Genomic DNA, 17,353 nt, shown 5'->3' with positions numbered 1-17,353 from the left:
TGGGCCTGTGTCCAGTCCCTGCAGCTCATACACTGACACTGCATTCATTCTGACTGGCTGGGGCCAGTAGCATGTGGGAGGGGGCGGCGTGGGGTGGGTGCCAGGCCAAGGTCAAGACCCAGCTGGCCAGAGCACTGAGGAAGAAGAAAGGAAAGTGAAACTACTCCTGACTAGCAAGGACAACTGGACCCCCACAAAGGACATTCCACAAGGCTTTAGGGCAAATTTTGAGTGTGTATACTTTTGGAATTCAAGTTTAAATTTTTCATATCCTTCACTAACCTTGTCTGCCTCAGCTCAAAAAAAAAAAAAAAAAAGGCATCTTATTTATCTTTGTACTCTCAACAAAGAACCTGATGTGTAAAATAGATTCATTCATTCATCCACTCATTCATTCATTCACTGGGTGAATAGTTATTGAGCACCTATGGGGTGGAATGGCTGGATCACATATATAGCAAATGTTTAGCTTTTAAGAAACTGGAAAACTGCTTTCCAAGGTGGTTTGTACTGCCCTAGTTTATTCTCTTCTTAGCACTTATCAATATTTGAATATATTGCCTATTATTTGTTTACTTTTTATTGCCTTGCTCCCCAACTCTAAGGCCCAGGAAGTTCTTGCATCCTCAGCATTTAGCCCAGTGACTGGTACATAGTAAGTGCCCAGTGAATGAACAGATACACACCAACTTATGGACACCATATTTGTGTTATAGGTTGAATTGTTGTTGCTGTTGCTGGGTGCTGTTGGGTTGGCTCTGACTCACAGCAGCCCTGTGTACAACAGAACAAAACACTGCCCAGTCTTCACAATCCTTGCTATGCTTGAGCCCGTCATCACAGCCATTGTGTCAATTCATGTCATTGAGAGCCTTCTCCTTTTTTGCTGACCCATACCTTACCAAGTAAGAGCTCTAGTGGCAATAGTACCTAAGGCACTTGACTGCTAACCAGAAGACTGGTGGTTCAAAGCCACCAGCCACTCCTCAGAAGGAAGATCGGGCAATCTACTTCCATAGAGATACCGCCTCAGAAACCCATGAAGGAGTCGCTATGAGCCTAATTGACTCGGTGGCAGTAAGGTGGGTTTTTTTTTTTTGTGTGTGTGTGTGTGTGTCTTCTTTACCAAGCATGATATCTTTCTCCAGGGACTGGTCCCTTCTGACAACATGACCAAAGTAGGGGAAATGAAGTCTGGCCATTCTCACTTCTCAGGAACATTCCAGAGTTACTTCTTCCAGGACAGGTTTGTTCATTCTTCTGGCAGCCCATGTATTTACAGTATTCTTTGCCAACACCACAATTCAAAGGCAATTCAACTCTTCTTCAGTCTTCCTTATACATTGTTTAGCTTTCACTTCTATATGAGCTGATTGAAAATACCATGGCTTGGGTTAGTCTTCAAAGTGACATCTTTGCTCTTAACACCTTAAAGAGATCTTTTGCAGCAGATTTTCTCAGTGTATATGACATCTGATTTCTTGACTTTGGCTTTCATGGGTGTTGATTGTAGATCCAAGTAAAATCAAATCCTTGAAAACTTCGATCTTTTCTCCATTTATCATGATGCTGCTTATTGGTCCAGTTGTTGTGAGGATTTTTTATTTCTTTATGTTGAGGTGTAATCCATACTGAAGGCTGGATAATTTGATCTTCATCAGTAAGTGCTTCAAGTCCTCTTCATTTTCAGCAAGCAAGGTTGTGTGATCTGTATATCATAGGTTGTTAATGAATCTTCCTCCAATCCTGATGCCACATTCTTCTTCATATAGTCCAGCTTCTCAGATTATTTGCTCAGCATGTAGGTTGAATAAGTGTGGTGAAAGGATGTAACCCTGACCCACTCCCTCCCTGATTTTAAACCATGCAGTGTCCCCTTGTTCTGTTCGAACAATAGCCTCCCGGTCTATGTACAAGTTCTTCATGTTCCTTATGAACACAATTAAGTGTTCTGGAATCCCCATTCTTCTCAATGTTATCCATAATTTGTTATGATCCACACAGTTCAGTGCTTTTTCGTAGTCAATAAAACATAAGTAAACATCTTTCTGGCATTCTTTGCTTTGAACCAAGATCCATCTGACATCAGCAATGATATCCCTCATTCCACATCCTCTTCTGAGGACTTGCATTTCTGGAAGTTCTTTGTCAGTATACTGCTGCAACCATTTTAAAATTATCTTAAGCAAGATTTTACTTGTGTGTAATGTTAATGATATTGTTAAATGATTTCCACATTCTGTTGGATCACCTTTTTTTGTAATGGGTATTCTCTTCCAGTCAGTTGCCCAGGTAGCTGTCTTCTACATTACATAAACCAGTAAGGGCCTCCAGCACTGCATCCATTTGTTGAAACATCTCAATGGGTATTTCATCAATTCCTGGAGCCTTGTTCTTCACCAATTCTTTCAGTGCAGCTTGGAATTTTTCCTTCAGTACTACTGGTTCTTGATCATATACTATCTCCTCAAATGGTTGAACATCAACCAATTCTTTTTGGTACAGTGACTGTGTATTCCTTCCATCTTCTTTTGATGCATCTTGCATCATTCAATATTCTGCCCATAGAATCCTTCAATATTGCAACTTGAGGCCTGGATTTTTTCTTAAATTCTTTCAGCTTGAGAAATGCTGAGCATGTTCTTCCCTTTTGGTTTTCTAACTCCAGGTGTTTGCACATTTCATTGTAACAATTGACTTTGTCTTCTCAAGCTGCCCTTTGAAATCTTCTATTCAGCTCTTTCATCTCCTCATTTCTTCCATCTGCTTTAGCTACTCTCTGTTCAAGAGCAAGTTTCAGAGTCTCTTCTGACATCCATTTTGGTCTTTTCTTCCTTTCCTGTCTTTTTAATGACTGTTTGTTTTCTTCATGTATGATGTTCTTGATGTCATCCCACAACTCCTCTGGTTTTTGTTCATTGATGTTCAATGTGTCAAATCTGTTTTTTCAGATGGTCTCTAAATTTAAGTGGGATATAATCAAGGTAATATTTTGGCTCTTGTGGACTTGGTTTAATTTTCTTCAGCTTCAACTTGAACTTGCATATGAGCAATTGGTGGTCTGCTCCATAGTCAGATCCTGACCTTGCTTTGACTGAAGGTATAAGCTTCTCCATCGCCTCTTTCTGCAGATATAGTTGATCTGATTCCTGTGTGTTCCATCTAGTGAAGTCCATGTGTATAGCCACCATTTATGTTATTGAAGAAAAGGTATTTGCAATAAGTAAGTTATGGTCTTACAAAATTCTATCATGCGATCTCTAGTGTCATTTCTATCCCTGAGGCCATATATTCCAACTACAGGTGATTCTTCTTTGTTTCCAACTTTTGCATTCCAATCACCAGTAATAATCAATGCACCTTGATTGCATGTTTAGTCAATTTCGATTAGAATCTTGAACTTTTTCTTCAATTCTTTGGGTGGTGGTGGGTTGAATTGGGTCCTCCCAAATGATATGTTGAAATTCTGACCCCTGGTACCTTCAACCTTGACCTTGTTTGGAAATAGGGTCTTTGGAGATTTTATTAGTTAAATTAACATGAGGTCATACTGGATAGGGTGAATACTAATCCAATCTGAATGGTGGCCTTATAAAAAAAGCAGAGACACAGAGGGGCAGACAGAGGAAGGCTGGCCATGTGAAGATGCACCTGTAAGCCAAGGAACACCTGGGCTATCCTGTTGACACACTGAATTTGGATTCTTAGCGTCCAGAACTGTGAGACAATACATTTCTGTTATTTAAATTTCAGTTGTGGTTCTTTGTTATAGCAGCCCTAGGAAACTGATACAAAATGTCTTGTGAGGGCAAACCCAGGATAAATGTCTGTTGAATTAAAGAGGCAGGGGAAGGCCCACCTGAGGGGCAAAGTAGTGAGAAGACACCTGCATCACTTTTCTAGGGGTTCCGTAACAAATGACCACAAACTCCACACCAAACCAAACCTGTTGCTGTTGAGTCCATCCTGACTCATAGCAACCCCATAGGACAGAGTAAAACTGCCCCATAGGGTTTCCAAGGCAATCTGTAATCTTTATGGAAGCAGATTGCCACATCTATCTCCTGCAGAGCCAATATTTCTAGCAGCCGAGTGCCTAACCACTGCACCACCAGGGCTTCTTCATCCCAAACTGGATGGCTTAAACCAACAGAAATTTATTCTCTCATAGTTCTGAGGCTAGAAGTCCAAAATCAAGGTGTCAGCAGTGTGGTGCCCCCTCAAAAGACTACGAGAGAATCCTTCTTAGCTTCTTCCAGCTTCTGGTAGCCCCAGGCATTCCTTGGCTTGTGGCAGCTCCTTCACTCTCTGCCTCTGTCTTTGCATGGCTTTCCCTGTGTCTCTGTTTTGCAAATTTCCTTCTGCCTTTCTCTTATAAAAACACTGTCACTAGATTCAGGGGGCATTGGCAGTAAAGTGGTAGAATTCTCACCTTCCATGCAGGAGGCCCAGTTTCAATCCCAGCCAATACATCTCATGTACCACCACCACCGACCAGTCTGTCAGTAGATGCTTGCATGTTGCTATGATGCTGAACAGGTTTCAGGGGAGCTTCCAACTAAGACAGACTGGGAAGAAAGGCCTGGCTGTCTATTTCTGAAAATTAGCCAGGGAAAACCCTGTGGGTCCTTGTTGTTGTTGTTATGTGCCATAGAGTCAGACCCAACTCATAGGTGGGTTTGAACCACCAGCCTTCTGGTTAGCAATCAAATGCCTTAGGCACTATGCTACCAGAGCTGTGGGTCCTAGTGGGTCTAATGTGTAATCTGTCATGCCGTTGCCACAGAACTGGACAGTGTTTTGTTTCATTGTGTGTGAGGTCGCCATATGTCAGGAGCTAACTCAATGGCAGCTAATAACAACATTGGTTTTAGGGCCCATCCTAACTCCAGGATGATCTCATCTCAAGATCGTCAGCCTAATCACATCAGTAAAGACCTTTTTTTCCAAATAAGGTCAAGTTCACAGGTTCCAGGGGTTAGGATTTAGACTTGTCATTTACCCACCAGCCACTTCTTGGAAGGAAGGTTGGGCAATCTACTTCCATAGTGATACCGCCTCGGAAACCCAAGGACGGGTCGTTATGAGGACCCAACTCGATGGCAATGAGTTTTGAGTTAGTATTCAACCCATTAGAAGTGCAGCCAAAACGCTCCTTAGAAGCAAGAATGGCCAGACTTCATCTCACCTACTTTGGTCATGTTGTCAGAAGGGACTAGTCCCTGGAAAAGGATGTCATGCTTGGTAAAGTGGAGGGTCAATGAAAAAGGGGAAGACCCTCAAAGAGGCGGACTGACACAGTGGCTACAACGATGGGCTCAAGCATAGCAAGGACTGTGAGGATGGCCCAGGAGCAGGCGGTGTTTCGTTCTGTTCACACTGGGTCGCTATGAGTCAGAATTGACTCAACGGCACCCAACAACAACATCCAACTCATTACAACACCTATATCCCTTCTCCTAGGAACAAAGCCCGGGAGATTGGCCTCAGCGTCCCAACGTGCTGTGGAGGGACAGCATTGCTCTGGGAATTCTAAGACCTGGATTCTTGCCCGCCTCCCCAGAGGATTCTTGCCTCTCCTCCCTAGCTCTGCAGCTTTGTATCTTTGTGACCTTGGATGAGTCACCCAATCTCTCTAAATTTGTTTCTGCATCTAGAAAATGGGGACAGTGGTACCAGCTTAATACGAAAAGGGCTTTTTAGTTATTTATTTTTCATTGTGTTGAAAAGATAAACAACACACCATACAGCAGGTCAATAATTTCTCCATGTATAATTCAGTGACATTGATTACATTCTTCAAGTTGTGCCATCATTTTTGTTGTCCTTTTCCAAATTATTCTGCCATCGCTAACATAAGCTCAGTGGCCTCTGAGCAAGCCTCCCCCAGACCTCCTTATACCCCTGGTAAGCACTAATAATCTTTGGTTTTTATGTATTTGCTTATTCCATATAAGTGAGACCATTCAGTATTTGTCCTTTTGAATCAGCCTTGCTTCACTCAGCATGATGTTTTCAGGGTTCATCCATGTTGTGATATGTATCAGGACTTCTATTTATCTTGAAAAGGTTTTGAAATTATTTCCCAGTGACCCTTGATCCACCATGTGGTGGATCAATCACATCACTGCTGATGTGGGTCCCAGCCACTTCCTTTCCCAAGTAGGTGAAGCAAACTGCAAGATATCGGGCAGAGCAAATAATCAAAGTGCTTGTCTGAAAGGCACATGCCCTGTGAGAAGGTGACTATTCACAGGAAGCACATCAGAAGAGAAGGGCCTAGAAGGCCAGGCTACGACCGTTGGTGGCACAGGGATTGTGGCTGGGTTTCAGCCTAGAATCTTCTTCTCTGATGTCCCCAATCCACTCATCACAAGCATGCAGGCTCCTTGCTTCTTGGCCAAAGGTCTGCCAGGGCAGAGGAAGGCCTGAGTGTCTTACTCATCTTTGTGGTTTTTTCTATCTGTGAACATGATTTGCTCACTTCTCCCCAGAGGACCAGCTTCGAGGAGCAGTAGACAGCAGGAGATGGGGCTGGAGAAAAGGAAGGAACTGATGCAACACTGCAGGATTGGGGCCCGGGTGGCTCAGGGCTCTCTTGGGCCCCAGACCTGTTCTGTCCTTTTGCCCCATCTCTGATTGATGCCAAGATTATGGAAATATCAAACAGCACTGTGACTTAGCAATAAAATCAGCTTTGTTCAGGCACCGTTCACTCAAAGCCAGGAAGTGGAAGTGGTCTGAGGGAAGCACATGGTTGGCAGGCGTCAGGGCCATCAGCTCTCCTACCTCCACCTCCCTGTGTTTTCTGAAATAGTCTGGCCATTACTGGGAGATGTGAGAGCTCCCTTCTCCAGGGAAACATATGTTTTGTGATTAAAAAAACCCACTGCCATTGAGTAGATTCCAACTTATAATGACTCTATAGGACAGAGTAGAACTGCTCCATAGGGTTTCCAAAGCTGTAAATCTTTATGGAAGCAGACTGCCTCAGCTTTCTCCCATGGAGCGGCTAGTGAGTTCAAACTGCCAACCTTTTGGTAAGCAGCTGAATGCTTTAACCACTGCACCACCAAAGCTCCTTATTTTGTGATTAGTCAAAAGTAAGGGAGAAATATTATATGATCCCACTTTATGAAACATCTAGACTAGGCAACTGTATAGAGATCAGGTTTATTAGTGGTGACCAGAGGCAGAGGTGAGGTGGGAACAGGCATCTTAGAGGGCACTGAGCTTCTGTTCAGGGTGATGGGAAAATGTGCCGATGGACAGTGGAAATGGCTGCACAACATGATGATTGTAATTAACGTCACTGAATTGTACGTGTTGAAATGACAAATGTTTTGTTATATAGATAGATATGTATCCATGGTTTAAAAAAAAAACCCAAAACCTCAGGGGGGCTGATCCTGGAATATTTGTCCCAATGGCTCAGAATTTGAACTCATAGCAACAGCCATTGCTGGGTTTTATAGGTCCTGCCGGGCTCCGTGAATACTGCTCCTTGAGCTTTATTAAAATACAGGAAATACTGCACAATGTTCCGGTGGCTTCTCCATCTCCTCAGGGTCATGTGAGGATGAATTTTGTGTGAGTCTCACCAGGGCTGGCCACACTAAGTTCTTGGTGATACTGCCCTGCCCCTCCAAAGACCTATTATGCATAATCCAGGCTCCTGAGAACCCATCAAAGGGCCCCGTGGAACCCTTGCTGATCATGGAGAAGGTAGAAGAAGAAATGGCCTGTGCCCTCACTGTGTTAGATATCGGCCGAAAAAAAAAGCTGATGTGAGAGGCTGTTGTTCAAGATAAAGGAGAGCTGCACAGTCAATTGCTCCCTGACTTCCTGCCCTATGGCCCTTTTTTCATCCTCCCTGTCCTGTCTTGTTTATTTCATCTCTTGTGTAGGCATGTGCACACGTGTTTATGCATGAATGTGCATACACATGTGAATGTGTATACACTTGTGTGTGTGCATGCATGCACAAATTTGTGTGTGTGTGTGCATGTGCATGCAAATACGCATGTGTATGTATGCTCTCTTCCCTAGCAACTGTGTAGAGTTGACCACCAGCCCTGGGCCAGGTGTGACACTGAGGGGGACCCTTGCTAAATGGACCTGACAGCCTCCCTACTCCCTCTGCCAGTCTGGGTTCTATCCTGAGTTTAGCCTGACACCTCTTTCCCTGTCAGGTCTCCCATCTCTCCATGTGGATGGTGTTGGAATTTCAAGGAAGGCATTTGAGGCTCTGGCTGTGCCTTGGTGATGGCGCTGATATACAAACAGCAGGCCAGGAGGGCTCCCAGCCTGTGGTCTCAGGACGCCTGTCTAGGGGTTTATCTCAGCACTGGCTTTCATCACTGACTGCTTTGCCAGTTTGCTGCCTGTGGCTTTCATGTCTGGCTCAGTGGCAGGCCCCGTGGGTCTCACTTTCCTTGCTGGGGGGCTGTAAGTCTAGCCTGTACCCACAAACAGGGAGAGATAAGAGAAGAATGATGAAATGGGTGTGGAGATGGGCAGGGTGCCTCCACTGGCTCCACCAGTTCAAAGCCCCTGGGAGAAATTCCAACCCCTTCTTCCCTGAGGGCCCCTCCAGGAGGCAGCTTGAAGGGTAGTGAAAAAACCTTCAGGTCTTGTGGTCAGGACAGGAACTTGCCCCAGACAGCAGGCTTGGTGGTCATTCATGAGTGCACAGCTCAGAGTCCTCTCCTGCATGCCTGGGGGCAGACCCCTCTCTCCCTGCAACTCAGGGACCGGTGAGCATCTCATGGGTGCTCTGTAAGCTCATGGTGGGAGAGTGGCACTTTGAGGTTGGCGGACATTATTAGGACTTGGAGTCCAACAGACTCGGTGGAGACTCCTGGCCATGCTGCTTACTGGCTGCACGACTTTGGACAAATGACAAAGTAATCTTTTTCTGTGCTTTGGTTTCCTTCCTCTGCAAAATGGACTATATAACAGTTTCTACCTCCTGTAACATCAGGGCATTAGTGCCCCATGTGGTAGAAAAACCAAACCAAACTCACTGCCATCAAGTTGATTCTGACTCACAGAGACCCTCATTGGGTTTCTAAGGCTGTAGATCTTTACAGAAGCAGAATGCCTCATCTTTATTCCATAGAACAACTGGTGGGTTCAAACCACTGACCTTTTGGTTAGTAGCCAAATGCCTTAACTGCTAGACCACCAGAGCTCCTTTCATGTTGTAGATACAGCCCATTAAAGAGAGGCTGGCGTGTGTCTAGATGAGTACATTATTTCCCTAAGGACGTGTTCTACGCTGAGCTGGGCACTGATACAAGGTCAAGGTTGGGGACATAGTCCAAGACCACAATGTACAGAGATATCTAATGTGTCCTTGTTGTGCACTGACAATTCTAAGCCTGGTCCCCCAGGCACAAACATGTGAGTTTCAGGATATGCACTGGGTGGTGGTGGGGGGGACAATAAAGGGAAAGGGGCACCTCTGCTCAGCCACTTGCCTACCATTCACATCACCTCCATGCCCACCCCCAACCAGGATGTCACGTCCCAACGCAAGAAGATTCAGGTCCAGGCACACCAGGGCACACATGCTGATGTACAGGACAGGGGTCAGTCTCTGCTACCACCTGGGACTTAAGCTGGCAAATGGAGGGAGGAAGTCTAGCTGCATGACTGGCCAAAGACATCTCTGTCTCAGCCCAGTTGTGGGGGCCAGAGCTGGGAGCCACACAGTCTAGTCACCTGCCCTCACCCCCACCCCTCCACCATCCACTGAGAGCCAAAAGCCAGTGGCCTTCAAAAGGTGGAAACAACCCAAGCATCTTATCAACAGATGAATGGATAAACAAAATGTGGCCTATCTATACAATGGAATATTAGCCAAAAACTAAACCCGTTGCTATAGAGTCAATTTCGATTCACAGTGACCCTGTAGGACAGAACAGAACTGCCCCATCAGGTTTCCAAGGTTGTAAATCTTTATGGAAGCAGACTGCCTCATCTTTTTCCTGGGGAGCAGCAGGTAGGTTCAAAGTACTGACCTTCTGGTTAGCAGCTAAGCACTTAACCTTGGCGCCACCAGGGTTTCTTCACAATGGAATATTAACCATAAAGAGAAATGAAGTCCTGGTACATGCTATGACATGAATGAACCTTGGAAACATCATGCTGAGTGAAATAAATCAGTCACAAAAGGGCAAACACAGTATTATATGATTCCACTTATATGAAATGTCTAGAATAGGCAGATACATAGACCTAAGTTGACTAGTGGCTATCAGGGGCAGGTGAGAGGGAGAGAGGAAGGCAGACTCATTGCTTAGGGCTTCTCATTAGGGTGATGGAAAAATATGGAATAGGACAGTGGTGATGGCTGCACAATAAGACGACTGTGATTGTTTCTGAATTGCATGTTAAGAAGATTATAATGACAAATATTTTGCTATATTTATAGTTGTTACTATTTGTTGTTTCATGCCGTCAAGTTGATTCTGATCACAGCAATCCTATATGATTAAGTAGAACGGCTCCGTAGGGTTTCCTAGGCCATAATCTTTATGGGAGCAGTTTACCAGGTCTTTCTTCTTGCAGCCACTGGGAGAGTTTGAACCACTGACCTTAAGGTTAGAAGCTGAGCGTTAACCATTGCATCACCAGGGCTCCTCAGACATAGGTACTACAATTAAGCAAACAAACAAAAAAATGCCTATGGTCTTGGGTTGGGCTAGTCTTGACCCCTCATCTCAGCATTGCTCCAACAACCTTCGTTAGTAGAAACGAGTTCAAATTGATATCCCAATATAGAAGGGGTTTTTGGACGCCCAGCATGCCTTTCTTCAACCACCAACCTAGAGGTCAGCTGTATAGATTAAGGGGTGACAAAATACAACCCTATGACCCATGGTCAAATCCAGCCCACTGCTCTTTTGGGTTTTACTGCTATTCATAAGGTTTTCACTGGCCCATTCTTGGAGAAATGGATGGTCCCTTCCTTCCAAGTCTGTCTTAGTCTGGAAGCTCTGCTGAAACCTGTCCACCATATGTGCTGCTGCTGGTATTTGAAACACTGGTGACATAGGCTCCAGCCTCACAGCAACACACAAGCCACCAAAGGACAACAAACTGACAGATGAGTGGTGGACTAGACAGTATTTTGTTCTGTTGTACATAGGGTTGCTATGAGTCAGGGCCAACTCGACAGCACCTAACAACAACAACTGTTTTGGGTAAACACCGTTTCACTGGAACACAGCCATGCTTGTTTGTTAGCACGCCTGTGTTTCTGTATCCTGCAACAGTCTGTACAATGGGGACCTTCTGGGTTTGGATGCTCACAGCCACACCCAGCAGAAGGCTCTCCAGCTACCTGGGTTCTGCCAGGGTGTGTCCTCAGGCAGGTTGGGAACAGGTTCTCAAACCTGAGTGTGTACCCAAATCCCCCAGGGTGTGGGGGCAGCTTCTCAAGCACGGAGATCCCCAAGCTCTCCTGGGGGAATCTGAATCAGAGGCCCAGGTGGACTCAGAACCTGGGTGTTACAAGGTTCCCAGGAGCTTCTGATGCTGGGGGTCCTGGGCACTCCCTTTGGGAACCTGGACTAGGGGCTTCTTTCAACCGGACTGCAGCAGCCAGTGCTCCAGTGATGCCTTGGCAGGGAGATTCCATAGGGATGCCAGGAACTTAAGAGCTCTCCCTATCTGTGGTTACCCAGCCCCCAGGAGCACCTGGGACCTGCCGTAGTTCCAGACGCAGTGCCACTGTGTGCACACAGCCTTGCTCCCATCAGCCACGCCTAGAAGGGCCAGGGAGGGCCTGGGCCTCGGGTCTGAGCAGTGCTGGCTGAAATCAGAGATGTCCTTCCTGGTGCCAGGCCAGGCCACCCCCTCACCAGCTAGACCACCAGCTCACACCTGGTCTCAGGATGGCATTTGTACTTCCCAGGCCCGGCTTCAGGCAGTGGCACTTTGCTCCTGCTTATCCTGCTGGGGTTGGCGTGTGCTTTCTCTGCACTTGGCCCCCCAGGCCAGGAACAAGGCCGCCTGAGGCTGTCCTGATGTGATAACAGCATTTTTGGGACCTCAGCTGCCCCAACCCTAAAATGGAGAGAGAGACAAATATGAAACGCCCACCCAGGGGGTGTGGGTAACGGACCAGGGAGGAAGTTTGCTGAGGGCGAGGCCCCTGGCTGCCTTGTGTGCTGCTGACCTTCGCCCTCACACTGCTCACTGTCTGTGCAGACGGCCCATCTCCCGGAGGAGCAGAGAGAGACAACGCTCAACTAGTAATCACCATCCTTTTATTTACAGCTGCAGAGAGCACATGCAACAAGATGTCACAGGACTAAGGGTGTAGTACCTCCCCCCTCCCCTGCTGCTCCCACACATTAAAGAGGAGACACAGCCCCCTACCCCAGGAACGTTTCTAAGAGTCAGAAAACCCAATGACTGAGGGCCCCAGGCCCAGGTGTGCCACTTGATTTCCTCCAAGAATAAAGAACAAAACTAACCGTGGAGGCAGGTGATGCTGCAGGCGGAGGGCTGGGCCCTAGAGCCGGCGAGTTTTCCATTGCAGGTTAGCAGCTAGGCAAACTGGAGCTCCCGTTGGCCAACTCAGCCATGACTGCAAATGCCCTGCCTCATGTAGTGTCCCTGACTGTCCAACATTTCAGTCTTCCCCTGTGGATCCTAGACCAGCATCTCCCAAACTTTGCCATACGCAAGAGTTACCTGGGGAGCTGGTTAGGACCAGGATTGCCGGAACTCAACCCCCTGAGATGCTGCAGGTTCAGTAAGGTCTGGGGCAGGACCCAAGAGTCTGCATTTCTACCAAGCTCCCAGGGGATGTTGATACTGCTGGCCCTGGATCACACTCTGAGGAACTAGAAAGGCTTCACAACCCAAAAGTGGCCTCACAACCTGTATCAGACCACCTTTCCCAACTTGGGATTCAGGAAAGACACTCCCTGCAATATAAGCCCCTAGTCCTATAAACTGCCAATTCCTGCCAACCCCCTCTCCTGCCTACACATCTCATTGTTTCCCATGAGGGTGAGGATCATCTTGGAGGTGATGGTGCCCATTGCAGTTCCTTGAAACCGTCTTTGTTGTTAGGTGCTGTCAAGTGGATTTTCAATTCATGGTGACCCCAAGTGGCAGAGAATAACTGTCCCACAGAGTTTCCCACGCTGTGATCGTTACAGGAGCCAGGTCATTCTGCCACAGAAATCCTTTACTAGAAGCCTAAATGGTTTGTTTTTCTGGACTCTCCCACTCTCTCTTCTGGCCTCCATGTTTTCCTTACAGTTCTGTTGTTTTATAAACATGGGGGTCAGACGCATGCTTATCGTCTCCCCATCTGCAAAGCAAATCCCATTGCAGGGAGCCCTGTGTCCCTCGAAACAGATTGTATTGGCAGCAGGGCTTGTTGCTTAAAGTAAGTTGGTTCAGTTGCCTGTGGCATATCGACACGCTGGCAAAAACCAGTGTGGAAGGAGCTTTAGGATTTGAGGGTGGGTCTGTCACTCCTCATGGGCAAGGGAAGCTGTCACTTTCCCATGAGGCTTGGTTCCCATGTCATCTGACCCTCAGCTTGTTCCCAGTGCGAATGAGAGCCACTCTCAGCATTGCAGGACACATCCTGGAAAGGCAGCCCCATGGGAATGGTAGGTATCTCTGGGAATGGCCAGCCGACTCCAGCAGGAGGAATGCAAGCAGCAGAGCGTGGGCGGGTGGCAGTCTCAGCACTATTGGTTTTCACTTGGCTCCACTGCTCAGCTCTCCCTGGATGCTATTTTTAGACTGTTAACCTGTTACTACAAAGCTACTTACCCCTCCAGCTCTGCCTCAATGGCCAGAGTCTGTAAATGCTGCCTAGGACGTGGCCAGAGCAGTTTCACAAAGTTCTTTGACCACAGAACCCCACCATCTCATTTCTAATGGAGCATCTCATGGCCCTCCCAGAGTTCCATGGGGCACACCTCGGGGAAAGAGCCTGAATGGTAACTTAGAAAGCACCTTTGAGTATGTTTTTGATTATTCTCAAAGAACAGAACACCTAATAAAATTCTCCCAAAATAATAAATGAGCTAACATGGGGGGGTGGCTTATGTGCCAGGCGCCATTCCAAACATGTTGTGGGGAGCCTGCATTGACTCCTCACCACACCCCTATGAAGGAGGGGTTATCAACCCCATTTTACAGATGAAGAAATCAAGGCACTGAGACTGTAAGTAACTTTCCTTAGGTCACCAAGGTGGTGAGAGATAGGGCCAGTCATTTCATTGCCAGCTGTACTCCCATAGATGGGAGGTTAAGAGCAGTGGCTCTCAGCCCTGACTACACATTTGAATCCCCTGGGGGGGCTTGGAAAAAACACAAAGCCCAGGCTTCAACCCAGACCAGTTAAAGCCAAATTGTTGCCAGTGGGTCTGTTGTTATTATTTATTGTTGTTTGCCGTCGAGTTGGCCCCGACTCATAGCGACCCCTCCTTGGGTTTCCGAGGCAGTATCACTACAGAGGGAGCTCTGGTAGCATAGTGGCTAAGACACTTGCCTGCTAACCAGACGGCTGGCGGTTCAAACCCACCAGCCACTCCTCGGAAGGAAGGTTGGGCAATCCTACTTCCGTAGTGATACTGCTTCGGAAACCCAAGGAGGGGTCGCTATGAGTCGGGGCCGACTCGACGGCACATAACAACAACAACAACAATCACTACGGAAGTAGGATTGCCCAACCTTCCTTCCGAGAAGTGGCTGGTGGGTTTGAACCGCCAGCCTTCTGGTGAGCAGTCAAGTGCCTTAGGCACTATGCTACCAGAGCTCCTGCCAGTGGGCCTAGGTATTAGTATTTTTTAAAAAAATTCCCCAGAGTATTCTAATGTATAGGCTGTGAGCCAGCAGACCACAGCAGGGGTTGCAAACTGTGGCCCAGGGAACAAATAGGCTAACTACATGTTTTTGTAGATTTTGTTTTACTTGGATCCACAATCAATGCTCATGGAAACAGTAGTCAAGAAATCAGATGTCCTTTTGCACTGGGCAAATGTGTTGCAAAAGATTCTAAAGTGCTGAAGAGCAAACACGTCTCTTTGAAGGCTAAGGTGCGCCTAACCCAAGCCAGGTGTCACCTCATATGCATGTGAAAGCTGGACAATTAAGGAAGACAAAGAAGAGTTGATACCTTTGAATTATGGTGTTAGTGAAGAATACTGAAAAGACCATGGACTGCCAGAAGAATGAACAAATCTGTCCTGGAAGACATACAGCCGGAATGCTCCTTGGAAGCGAGAATGACCATACTTCATCTCACTTACTTTGGTGATGTTATCAGAAGGGACCATTTCCTGGAGAAGGACATCATGCTTGGTAAAGTGAAGGGTCAGAGAAAAAGGGGAAGGCCCTCAACAAGATGGATTGACACAGTGGCTGCAACAATGGGCTGAAGTATAGCAAGGGTCGTAAGGATGGTGCAGGACCAGGCGGTGTTTTGTTCTGTTGTACAGAGAGTCACTATGAGTTGGAGCTGACTCGATGGCACCTTACAACAACAACCACTACCACTATTTTTTATATGGCTTTGAGCTAAAAAGAGTTTTTCACATTTTTAAATAGTTTTTAAAAATCAAAACAAGAATAATATTTGATGGCATGTGAAAGTGATATGAAATTTAAATCTTAGTGTCCATAAATAAAGTTTTATTAGAACACAGCCATACCTGTTCGTTTACATATTATCTATGGCTGTTTTCCCAGTATGGCAGAGTTGAGTAATTTCAACAGAGACTGTATAGTCCACAAAGCCAAATATATTTACTCTCTGGTCCTTTCCAGAAAAAGTTTGCAAGCCTCTGCATTAGAGGAAACTGGCATCTGGACCAGCAAGAGAAACTTAAGATAGGTCTGAGGAAGAACTTCCTGGCAGAAAGGTGATTAAACCAAGGAGGCTTTGGGATTCCTAACCCTGGAGTTAAAGAGGACTCTACCTATTGCCCTTCACAAATACAAAATGGGGCAAATACGGCAAAGAGAAAACCTGATGTCATTGAGTTGATTCTGACTCATGGTGACCCCACTTGTTTCAGAGAGAATTGTGCTCTATAGAGTTTTCATTGTCTATAATCTTTATGAAGGAGCTCTGGTGGCATAGTGCCTAAGACATTTGACTGCTCACCAGAACACTGGTGGTTCAAACCCACTAGCCACTCCTTGGAAGGAAGATTGGGCAATCGACTTCCATAGTGATAGCGCCTCAGAAACCCAAGGAGGGGTCGCTATGAGTTGGATCCAACTCCACAGCAGTGTTTTATAATCTTTATGAAAGTAGATTGCCAGGCTTTTCTTTCACAGCACTGCTGGGTGGCTATGAACTGCCAAGCTTTTGTTTAGTTGTTGCTGTTGTCATGTGCCGTGGAGTCATCTCTGACTCATAGCGACCCCTCCTTGGGTTTCCGAGGCAGTATCTCTACCAAAGTAGATTGCCCAACCTTCCTTCCATTTGTTTAGTAGCCAAGTGCAAAGCATTTGTACCACCCAGGGACCAAGGGCAAAGAAATCAACCCCAATTCACAACCATGGAACTCCCTTAGTAGGTTGTGACAGTTTTGCCGGGCCCTGCACCTTTGTCTTGGCCTTCTGTGTCATCCATTGCTGGTGTCCCGGAGCCATCCTCACCCCCTGCCCTCTGGTCATAAGCAATGCTGGATTCTCTGCCCTCAGCCACTCCATTAGGGTTCCTTCCTCACAGAGCCACCCCAATATCACAAACCAGCTTAGTGAGTCAGCCACCGATCCCAGGGAATCAGTCATCATCTGAGCCTACACACCATGCAGCTGTCTGACTCCAAACAGATTAAAAAAAAAAGCAGGTGGATCCACTTTCCAAGTGGTGGCTTTGATCTTGCATACACAAGATTCTCATACTCATCAGACCGGAATAGGGAAACCAGAGCACAGTATCTGGTTTCTCCTAGATCAGCCTGCTTTCCTTGGTGCCGGGCCCCCGGACCTTGACTGATTTTGCCAATGCAACAAAGAGCCCCGGCGTCTCTATGGGCATGGCCCATTGGCAGCTGTCCAGGCCAGTTTGGATGGGGAAGCCTTTTGTCATTGGGAACTTGATATGCCCTGAGTCAGAGGATGGCCAGGAGCATGATGCCAAGTAGAGGGACTTAGATGGTTCTCTCAAAGTGGCCCCTAGAGCCAGAGCTGCTGGGATAGATGCTCCCGGTAGGCATCACAGGTCTGACCCATGAGGGGTTTCAGATAGCCTCAGATAACACCTCAACCTCAGAGGTACCCATCCCAACCTCCCAGCCTGCTCTGCTGTACCAGTGGGGGCCAGGGATGGTCTTGGGGAGGCCTGTGAACCACAAAA

Source organism: Orycteropus afer, unplaced genomic scaffold (assembly GCF_000298275.1).
Source record: "Orycteropus afer afer isolate SDZICR_OR568_19922 unplaced genomic scaffold, OryAfe1.0 scaffold00094, whole genome shotgun sequence".
Taxonomy (NCBI): domain Eukaryota; kingdom Metazoa; phylum Chordata; class Mammalia; order Tubulidentata; family Orycteropodidae; genus Orycteropus; species Orycteropus afer.
Note: the sequence above shows the minus strand (reverse complement) of the source record.